At 32.3% G+C, this 12,084-nt stretch overlaps 1 pseudogene across 1 annotated transcript; it reads left to right on the forward strand.

The window, feature by feature from the left end:
* Positions 1 to 5,847: 5,847 nt before the first annotated feature.
* LOC148200755 (putative NADH dehydrogenase [ubiquinone] 1 alpha subcomplex subunit 5, mitochondrial) lies at positions 5,848 to 11,555 on the forward strand (annotated as a pseudogene). Its single transcript, XR_015785593.1, has 2 exons — positions 5,848 to 6,159; positions 11,151 to 11,555. The product of XR_015785593.1 is annotated as a putative NADH dehydrogenase [ubiquinone] 1 alpha subcomplex subunit 5, mitochondrial (transcript).
* The last annotated feature ends 529 nt before the right edge of the window (positions 11,556 to 12,084 follow it).

The raw sequence follows: 12,084 nt of genomic DNA on the forward strand, positions 1-12,084 counted from the left end.
ATGTACTTCTAATAATTTCATTCTTTATTTTTAATTTTTTTTTATATTCCAAAATTGTTCTTTGCAATTTAAAAAATCTTTCATCTTCTTTTTATGTTTCATTAAATTTCAAGAATTGATGAAGGATTTTTTCTTCATTGGATTTCGAAATCCGATGAAGGATTTCTCAAGGCTTTACCAAATTTCAAAATTGGATGAATGATTTATTTCTTCATTAGATTTCGAAATTCAATGAAGAATTTTTTTTCATCAAAAATTGAAATTCGATTAAGGATTTTTTATTTTTTATCAAATTTCGAAATTTGATGAAGTCTTTGAAAAAAAATTCATCAGTTTTCGAAATCTGATAAAAAAATCCTTTATCGTTCATTGGATTTCAAAATCTGATAAAGAAAATAAAATCCCTCATCAGATTTCAAAATTCGATGAAGAAAAATCCAAAATTTGATAAAAAATAAAGTAAGATTATTTTAGGAAATTGGAAGTGTTAGATGAAATTATTGGAAGTGCAACCCTACAGAAAATGGGTACAACCGTTTTTGTTTTACAAAGGTTCAATGGGATTTCTTTTTTCTTCACACAAGCACCTTTTTGCTTTACTAATCACCACTTTTGACTTTTATTTTAATTTCAATTTAGATAATTTTTATGGGTGTTTTTCAGTTAAAAGGCTAAAACTAGAGTAGAACCGAGGGAGTAGTTTAGTTGCATGCTTGAAGTTCATGAATCTTTTGAACGTTTTTCTTTTTTTGCATTATGTAACGTGAAGCTTCTTGTCTCAATGCCTTGTATTGAGGTCAACACACAAGGAATCTATGCCTTTTTAGTGTTATTTTTGGTTCTTGTTATTTGGTCGTATAAAGAAACAATTGAGGGATTATGCAACACCTCTTATCGGAGTATTACAATTTTTTTTTCATTTTATTTATTAAGAAAATTCTCGTTTTCCATTTATACATTAATGTAATGAATTTATAAAATCATCATTATAAATTTTTAGTAGCTAAAACTCCCATAATTAATCCCCTCTCTCGTCAATCATTGGCTCCAGAATCATCGACATTCCTATCTGAGCTCTCGTACAACAACACGAGTTATACGATTATCGCACAAATATAAACACAAACAAGTAGGGGTGAGCTAACATGTAACAGATAATTCATACAACATGCATAGGTATAGTAATGTACATACTAATAATCATATCATACACCCTCATCTCATCATACAACAATCACACCATAGATACTCATCCGAATGATACGTTGATGAGCGATCACGAGAGGTTATGCACTTATGATGCCCTCTACTTCTCTTTACAAATATACTTCCAATAAAAAACTTCATACCATCCACAAGGTTAGTCCGTTAATGTCTATGCCCAAACCGCACATAGACTAGGACCTCTTGCCCCTCTCACTACATAACTCATCCTTCTCTACTTGAGATTGAATGACTATTAGAGTATTAGGATAACCTCCAACAATAGGACCCTCAACGTCAACATGTACATTAATACCATGTCATTACATAATCTCTCTATGAGACTCATATCATGTTCATATTCCTCAACTCATACTATGCCATTATAAAATCTCCCCATAATACTCATATCATGTTCAGATGCATAAATTCAAATCCAACTTAATAAAATACATTCATCACAGATTTAATACCAATTAAATATATTATGAAATAACTTAATCATATGTAATCTGTTCGATAAGAATTAAGTTGAAAACTCGTAGAGTAGACTTCCAAGAAAGAGAGGTGGGTCACAATGGACATTTTAAGTACCAGGTCTTTCCTAGCCAAAGTGTTCCTCAACTAGTTCTTAACAAATTTCTTATTTACTGATTCAAAACAACATATAATATTAACACAAAAATTCAATATAGATAGATATACAACAAGCACATATGTTTTTCATGAACAATATTCACATAGAATTTCAAGACATGAATAAATACAACAATACTAAATCATAATATAAAAGCTTAGAAAGGTTAGCTCCCCTACCTTTATTCCAGACTTAATTTCTTGATCAGAGGTTGTTCCCGGAAACCTTTCAGAATCTCTACTCTCTTTGCAACTAGAATTTCCTCTTAACTCTTTCTTCTCTCTAAATTTCTCACTTGATTTCTTTTTCTTCCTTGTGCAGATTTCCTTTCCCTCCTCTTGCTATTTATAGGCCAAAATTTGGCACTTTTTTTTTATTATTTTAATCATCATTTCAATCACCGAAAGATGTTTTAGTGTTTTGCTATTTCAATCACCGAAAGTCTCTTTGTCCATTTGTTTTTTTTAAACAAAAAGGTAGAAAAGAGTTTGAGCTCATGTCCTTCAAATCACCACAAATTTCTACCATTTAAGCTACCAAAATTTCTTATTTAACTTTCCACATTTTATTTTTACATAAATTTATTAATTATATTTTCCATTCATAAAAAAATTTATTACTACTAGTAATAAAATTGTTACTATTTATTAAGGTGAATATTTTTCATAGGTCTTACAGATTGCTTGGTTGATAATTTTACAATCATCCATGTCTTAATGTTTTATTTATTTTATAGGTAGTTTTATAATTAAAAAAACGATTAAGTTTAAAAAAATTGTAAAATTAAAAAATAGTTAAATTTAAAAAAGTCAATTAAAGAGTAAAACTAATAAAAAAATTGTTTTTAATTTGAAAAAAATATTATTGTGAGAGTAAAATTGGAAAACTTTAAAGAAACAATCACTTAAGTAATAAAATAATTATTTTAATTTTAAGAAACTATTATTTAAAGGGTAAATTGAAAACAAATGTTTGCATATATATTATTAGAGATGTCAAAATGGGTAGACACATGAGCTAAAAGGGCTCACCGGACCGGGTCGAATTGAATCCAACTCATTTAACCCATGAGTTCGAGTAGGTTTAGAGGTGGGTTGACCCATAATTTTGGGTGATCATTGCAAAATAGAGAACAAACACACAACAAACAAGAAAGAATGGTAAGCTAATGTACAAAAAACACAATCATATAACATTTTTATAAAAGTAAGCATATAACAGATAAATAAATCAATTCTAAGACATACAACCATTCATTCTAGATTTGACCAACCAGATACATGTATTGATATCAAACTCTTGGAGGGCCTACACTTGTGTGGTGGAACAACCTGTCTATCCAACCTTCCACACAAGGTTAATCTATAAACCATATTAGGCTAAGGTAAAACCCCTAGACTAGAACCTCCTGCTATTCCTTACGACATACCCTATCATTCTTTACCTAAGAGTGTATGGTTATTAAAGTGTCAAGATCATCCCCCATTTCAGAATCCCTACATCAATACATTATACTAGTGAACACCACCACAAAATCTCTCCACTAGATTCATGGATTTACGCCAAACACATATATCATGCACATTACTAATAACAAACTCATCATCATCACTATATCATACTTGAATAAACACTATATATACTCAAACTCATATTATATTTCATGAAGCATCATCAATTTCAAAAGAAATATATATAGAATCCAAAATAAACCAACCAGATCAACAAAACCAGAAAAATCACAAAGAACTACACAGGTGCTCAGACTAACGCTTAACACAAAAGCCCTCGTAAAAGGTTACGCTCAGCGTCAATCTCTAGCTCTCACAATTTTTCTCGCCTAGCGAGACTAGCCTTTTGCCCAACAAGTTATAAAGAAAAATGGTTTTGACCTATTGGAAAAGTGGCGTTTAGCGATACAAAGCCACTGCTCAACGCTAAAAGCATTCACACTTTTGGTCGCTTAGTGGCACAAACCTGTTGCTCAACAGTCTAGAAATTCTCCTTGACCCTCACTGTCGTGCTTGCGCTCATCGCCACATCAGTGCCGCTCAACGCCATACTAGAAATCAACAACTTCAAAAGTACGAATTGAGGAGCTAGGTACCTATTCAGATGATCAAATTGGTATTCTTGACTCAAGGAATGGTTCAAAAACAGGTTTAGGTGTCAAAATGAATACTAATTCGCTCAAATTAGATTCTTAATTCCTAAAGTCAACACCAATTTCAGCCAAAGCAAGCATATATTCAACAAAATTCACAACAACAACTTGACATACCAAATTTCAATTTCAGACCAAATCAAACATGCTACACAAATTATCAAAATATTAGCAACGTCAAAAAATGGTAGTTAGCTTCCCTTACTAACAAATGATCAAACTGCTCTAGAAGGTCTAAAACAGATCCAAATGCACATGAAGTCCTATATGCTCTACAAACAACATAAACATGATTAGAATACACCGTTATGACCACTGATCAATAAAGAGTCTTATAGAAGATCAAACATCACTTGTAACCACAATAAACTCGCATGCAAAGGAAGACAAAACATACCAAAAAGAGGAACATAAATCCAAGTTACTTTATCTTATAAACTGATCGATCCAATTTGGAAAGCTCACCGCCATGATCAATCATAAGGTCTTAGTTATTTAATCAGACGAAAAAGGGATGAAAACTCCTAAAGAGAAGTCATAAAACTTTAGAAAAATGTTTTTTAGAGAGATAATGTGTTATAAAATAATGCATCTCGTTCATAAGGAAACTATTTGTATTAAAATTCTTTAATATTAAAATATTCGAGTCTCAATTTTTAAACTTTTACCATTTCTAAAATACAAATTTCTACGTCTTTACATTATTTAAGTATAGCTTAAAATTATTTAATTTTAAATAATCAAATCTTTATAATTTCACTTGCTTTAAAACTCTTTATCCAAATAAATTATTTTGCCATAAATGATTTTAAAGTTTTTAATAAAATGAAACACTATTAAAAGTTTCTCATTTAAACACAAAATGATGGAGAAAAATAAAATGAGTGTGAACAGCGAAGGGAATGATCCATGGATGAGGGGGGCAAGCGATGAGATGAGAGATTCTTATTTTCCAATTTTACATTTTTAAGGTCAAACCATCAATTAAAAATAAACATCCTATACATGATGCATTAGCCTTAAATACAACATTTTTGTCTTGTATATGCTAAAAAATTGCATCTGCTTTAGAGATTATATACTAATACACATGTTAGCAAGGGTCTCTATAAAATATCAAGTTAGTCACAGTAATATTTGAAAGACAAAAATAATATGCAGTTCATTTTTGACGAGTTAAAAAATCGAACTAATTTAGTTTTGAGAAAACATGATAAAAAATTATTTGTTGTAGTATAAAATTGATGTTCTATAATTATATTTACAACAGGTCAAATAAAAACGACAACTAACCGTTGTAAATTAACACTAAAAATAAGAAGAACCGAGATCGAAACCAAACTAAAATTATTTCGTGAATCCATTTAATTACATATTCAATAACTATATAAAAAGTACTTTTATCAAGGGTTAAATTAATTATTTATATGACTTTTTGTTGTCTCAAATTTTGTGTTAAAATGGAATAATAACAAAATAATTAAGTTATTTAAATTTTAGTATATCTTAAAACATATATAATGTTAATTTGATATATAAATAATTTTAGATTAATATTTATTTTTATATAAATGAAAGAACAATCCAATTGATATGAGAATATAATAATAATACTAATAATGTAGTAAAGTTAGCCATTTCTTTATTTTTTCCTGGAAAGTTTCAAAATTAAAAAGTAAAAGCTTTGGCACGGGTATTTACAAAGCCATCTGGGCCATTTGGGCCAAGGAGCTACAGGCCCAGTTGGTGGCCTCTCCATTTCGTATCCACCCACGTTCTCATTTCTCCGAGACTCGCCAACATCGTGTTTGGAGACATTGGCGGAGAGTGAGATCGAAGGAAGATGTTTCTACGTGCGGTGGCGCGGCCGTTGATGGCGAAGGTTAAGGCTTCGACGGGGATCGTGGGTTGGAGGTGGTTCCGAACGCGAGGGAGGTGCTGATCGGACTCTATGGCAAAACGCTGAAGGAGATCCAGAAGGTTCCAGAAGACGAGGGTTACCGCAAGGCGGTGGAGAGCTTCACGAAACACCGGCTGAGCGTGTGCAAAGAAGAGGAGGACTGGGAAGCCATCGAGAAACGGCTTGGTTGCGGCCAGGTCGAGGAGCTCATCGAAGAGGCTCAGGATGAGCTCAAGCTCATTTCCTACATGATCGGTATTGCTTTTTCTTTTTTTTCTTTAATTTAAATATTAGTTTATTATGAATTTCGTGTTGTGTTGGTGGATGATTTGTGTGGCTTGTGAAATCAATTAATTCCGATGGTAGAGTAGTCTGGGTTCGACTTTTGAATGTTAGTTGTATGTTTTAATTGGCAATTTTAATTTCGTTGTGATACTTTATCTCAGTATTCATTTCACTTTTTAGGCTATTTTTTAAGTATTCCACTAAATCTTTCAGTAGTACGAAGTCAAATGTTGCAAAATTCATTTCTAATTCAAATTGTTATCAAAAAACTTGATACAATAGTTCCCATTATTCCTCTAATGAGATCATTGGCTAAAACAAAATTTTGTAATGTAATGGGTCATCCTATTAGATATTGCATAGAACATGGGCTTATGCAGTAGCGATAGCAAATGTGGTCGTGCACAGGATTATATTTTTAGGTTTAGTTAAAACATTAACCGCTAGTTAGTTTCTATACTATATATTAGACTTTCTGTCAGGCCGGAGTTTGAACTAAATGAAGGAGAGCAAAACTCCTTTGAATATATATATCTCCTTGTCATGCAATTTTCAAGCCTAGCAATTGTTCTGCAATCACTTCCTCATTATAACTATGCTCAGTTACATCTTTGTCATGCAATTTTCACTGTCCATGCAATTTTCACTGTCCATGACAATTTTGTCGTTCAAACTATGAATGTGTAGTTACATCTTGTGTGCATTCCATTTTTTTATCCACAATCTGTACCTATTATGGACAATATTTATAAATATCTGTACAATGCCAAAGTTGGCAATTTTACCAATCTTGTGCAATTTGGAAATGAAATTACCGTAATGGTTAAATTTTTTAAAAATTACAAAGATGGGTACCTTCATAAATTTTAAAAATTTGCCCATTTTGGTAATTATGTTTCCAAATTGCACCAATATAGTAAAAGTCCCACCAAAGTCATAGGTAATACATAAATTCATAATACATATATATTGTATCGGGTAGAGTAGTGATAAGTGGAAGGGAGATACTTTACCTTAGCTAAGATTTTTTTCTTAGAAGTTGCACTAAGTTTCATTTCTGTGTAAGAATAATTAGTTATTGATTGCAAAGGATGAATATACTCGAAATAAGGAAAAACATCCTCTAGTTTCATATGAACATTTGAAGTTTTGTTAGACATTGATTTCAATTTTCAGTTGATTTTGTGTTAAAAAGTGGATGAGTCAAATTATCGTGTGGAACAAAGTTGCATGTACATTTCATCTCCTGATTTACTTATAGAGTCACTATATCCCTGTTAACCTTTTACGTATTTATGTGAGTCTTCAGCATTTGTAATATTGGTAAATGATAATTAACAACCAATCATTGTCATTTCAACATCTTTTTTATAAAAAATCATTTTATTGCCTATATTGCCTAATGCAGCTCGGTCAATATTAGTCTTGATGGTCCTGAATATATTTCAGTTAAGATATTGTCCAAGAGTTTATAGCCTACAAATCTTGGTGGTAGTTAGTCTTGATTATTTTGTACATGGTTATTGAATCGAGATTTGAATCATGATTATTTTATTACAATTTTTTTTGTATGTCTTGGTGTGACAACTTGGTCTGAAACAACTTATGGGTTGTAATTTTAGTGCTGTTTGTCCTCATGTGTCTTACAAACACTTAAAGAGTTGGGAGGAAACTAAAATTTTACTATTACTGTTCTCTCTTAACCCTAATACATTATACTACCCTATTTATAAGGGATAGTAGTTCAACATACAAAGTAAAAACAGAGTGCTCCTAAAAAGCTTACTATAAAAATACATTACATTTCAACACTCCTCCTCAAGTTGGAACATATAGATCATATGCACCAAGCTTGGAACATATAAATTGAATTCTAGGCCCCCTTAAATTTGGTCACAATGTCTCTGAGTTGTTCATTAGAGTTGACAAACTCAGTAATAAGTTCCTTGGACAACAACTTCTCTCTAATAAAATGATAGTGAATTTCTATGTGCTCTCATGAAACACTAGATTGGAGGCAATATGAAGGGCTGCTTGGTTGTCACAGTACAATTTCAACTGCTCATTTTCATAAATTTCAATTCTTGAAGAAGTTGTCTGATCCACACAAGTTCGCATGTAGTTAAAGTCCTAGATCGGTATTTAACTTCAGCACTAGATCGAGCAACAACACTTTGTTTTTTACTTTTCCAAGATACTAGGTTCCCTCCAAGTAAAACACAATATCCTGTAGTAGATCTTTGATCAATTGGACAACCAACCCAATCTGCATCACAATATCCTTTGATTCGAGTGCTTCCCTTGTTCTCATACAACAATCCTTGTCCTGGCTTTTCTTTTACATATCTAAGGATGTGAATCACTGTATTCCAATAGTCAACATGTGGATTTTGCATAAATTGACTCCAACTCCCACCGGATAAGAAAGATCATGTCTTGTTATGGTAAGATAGATGAGTTTCCCAGCTAGCCTTCTATATCTCTCTGGGTCTGAGAAAGGTTCACTTTGATCTCTCATTAACTTTTGATTTGAGTCCATAGGACTATCATCGGGCTTGCAATTTGTCAGGCCTGTTTCTTCTAAAATATCAAGAGCATATTTCCTTTGTGAAATGATAACACTTCCTTTTGACTATACCACTTCAATACAAATAAAATATTTTAGATGACCCAAATCTTCAGTCTAAAAGTGGTTGAACAATTGATTCTTTAATTGAGTAATTCTAGTGACGTCATTCCCTGTAATAACAATATCATCAACATACACCAGCCATGAGGTCCTTTCTATGGAAACCTTGACCACTTGCTTTCTGCATGTCCCAACACCTCAAACTTAGGAAGCTCATGAACTGGTGGGACCATCTGTCATGATTGCCAGAGGAGGAAAAGGAGGACATGGCACTAGAGGAGGAGAACGTCCTCAATGCATATACTGGAAAAGGATGGGTCACAATCAAGAGAATTGCTACCTCTTGCATGGTTGAACATCGGTAATTCAATCTTCTTCACTCATTGTCTAAATTCATTGAGGGCATTATCTTGAAGGGATTTCAAACCAGTGCTTTTATTTTTGTGCCTCAGCATTATCTCATCGTAGAGCTTCAACTGCTAACTAATTGGAGGCTGTTTGGTGCCATAAAGATTCCATAGCCATTCTTATCCGTAAAAGCTCGTGTTCTACTTGTTCAACATGTGCTTCCATGATCTTTTGTATTTTGTCCTCTCCTATAGATAATGTTGATTCCACAATCTGCCTCATTCCTCTTTTCTTTCTCTTCCTGGGTATTCATCGTGATTATTGAATGATCCGGTAGGTTGGGCCAAAAATTGTTACAAGCCAAACAATAGTGATAAAAGAGAACAGAGAAAATGAGGGCACGGTGAATTGTATGTTATTTGCAATGAAAAGGAAACTACAATAGGAGGAAACCTCCAATTGCCCATCGCATAGCTCCTATAACAGAAAATCAGACAATCAGCTAATCCCCCTCCCCTTTTGCCTCATCAGACTAAATAACAGAAAATACTCTCCACTTACTTATGCAACCTCAGCTTCTCGGTTTCCCTTCTTTCTTTTGCGCACATCCACACTTAAACCTTCCATACCTTAGGTGTCATATGCCCCTCATGGACCAATGGCTTCTTCAGCCCATAAACTTGTTGGGCTCCCACAATGTGTATACTGTATATGTGAATGGGGATTTTACCTTGGATAGGGTACTTTTAATTTTGCTAATCCAGGTTGACTTTTGTTCACATTTTGAATTTGGTAGTTGTTGTCTTTCCTTTTATCACAGATGCAGCCTAGTTCACAAGTTATTTGTTATTTCTTGACAATAATTTTAACTTTGACTCTTCCTTGCTTTAATGCAAATCTAAGTCTTTTGTGCATCTCCAAAATTTTGCTGCTTGATAATCATTCTCACTATTTAACAAGTAACTTGCCATTTCAAGTTTCATTATTTTTACTTAAACTAGACATTGAACTAAAATTTTCTTTATGGAATATTAAAAAATTATAATTCTTTTGAAATCCTGTCGACAACATTGTTTTCACTCTTATTCAAATTTTTGAGAACGGGAACCAAAGTGAAAACAAAGTAACATTTTTGTAAGTAAAAGTGAGCAAAAAAAAAATATGTTCTGCATTCGAACAATATTTATAACTCAGTCTCTATATATATGTATTGTGAATCTCAATTTTGTTCTTACGTGTTCAACTTTATTAAATCAGTCTTAAATGTTCCAGCATTGCATTAAGGATTTGGTCACTGTGTTGCCATTGTTAACAACCTTATGTATTTTTTTTCATCAGCTCCCTTCTGTTTTTTTTCTTTTTTTTTTTATTTTTATCGACAAATGTTAAATGTTAGTATTTTGTTAGTCAAAGAGTTGAACCCACAACTTTTTTACCTTTCTTTCTAAACCCTTCAAACCAATCTTATATTTTTCAATGTTAGGGGAGAGTTGAACTCACAATCTCTTTCACCCTTCATTCCAACTTTTACTACTAAAACTTTTACTACTAAACCAATCTTATAGCTCCTGTCAGCTACTTTATGTATTCTAATTTTGCTCTTATACATGTAATACATTCTTTATTTGGTCCCATTACATTTAACGAATTCTTAATCTAGTTTCTACATGCAAAGGATCAAATTAAGAATGTGTTACACACATAAGAACCAAATTAAGAATGCTCTGCTGGTATAACAACCAAATTAACAATGTACTGCATGCATAAGCACCAAAATAAGCATCGTAAGTGTATTAACAGTGACAGATACTTTAAATTGATAATGTTTAAATTTAAAAGGATCAATGTATATTGAGTGTGTTTTTTTCTTACATATAGAGACCAATTTTAGAACTGACAACATATATGCGTACCTTGAAATGTTTTTGCATAAATTGATTAGAAATATGATTGACGTATATTGAATGTATATTTTGGAGTGCAGAGTGGGATCCGTGGGGTGTTCCAGATGATTACGAATGTGAGGTGATTGAGAATGATGCCCCAGTTCCTAAGCATGTTCCTCTCCACCGACCACCTCCTCTCCCTACAGAATTTCACAAGACACTAGAGGCACTTTCGTCTCAATCAGGAAAAGATATTCCTGTTGCTAGCTCTACTGAATCACCCTCCAAGACATGATTTCCACCCTCATTATCTTTTGTTTCTCCCTTTCACCATATTTTTCTTTTCTGTGTTGAACTATTGCAGTTTGCATGAACTATAACCTGAAGCAGTTTTTTTTGGGAGAAAACCTGGCTTCTAAATAACTTGAATGGTTTGGAATAACAAATGTTTATTGTTTTAACTTTTCAAGTAAATAACATTATGCATGGAATAATTTACTTCACAGATTCTTAATTAATATTTTATTTATTTATCTGGATTACATCACTCTCCAATATGTCTACATAAATAAAGTGAAGTACTATTCCAGTCAGTCCGCCGGACCGTTTCTTCCCCTCCCAAAGGCGGCATTGAAACTGCATAATTAACATTTTGTATCAAAATTTTCCCATCTGAATCAGACAATTACCATTACATTATCTTTGATAAGCTCAAGTATACATTAAAAATCCTAGTCATAGAGTATTAGCTTTTTAAAATTTTACTTAATCACTCTTGAAAATGATGATAAGGAGTAATGTCAGGAGTAAGTTAGAAATCCTACATTCTATCCTCAACTTCTTTAATTTCAACATTCTACTTTTGCTCTTTAAACAGTATTCTTTTAAAAGATTTCATTATCTGTTTGTTTGACACACACTCACATCCTTGGCAATATATTTCTCTACTTTTCTTTCAGTTTTAAACTCTGAACTTATTCTACATTTTTATTTATTTATTTTATTTTGAATATTTAAGATGTATTGAATTTT

The sequence above is a fragment of the Vigna umbellata genome, chromosome 4, assembly GCF_029865625.1.
Source record: "Vigna umbellata cultivar VRB3 chromosome 4, Vumbellata_1.0, whole genome shotgun sequence".
NCBI classification, from domain to species: Eukaryota; Viridiplantae; Streptophyta; class Magnoliopsida; order Fabales; family Fabaceae; genus Vigna; species Vigna umbellata.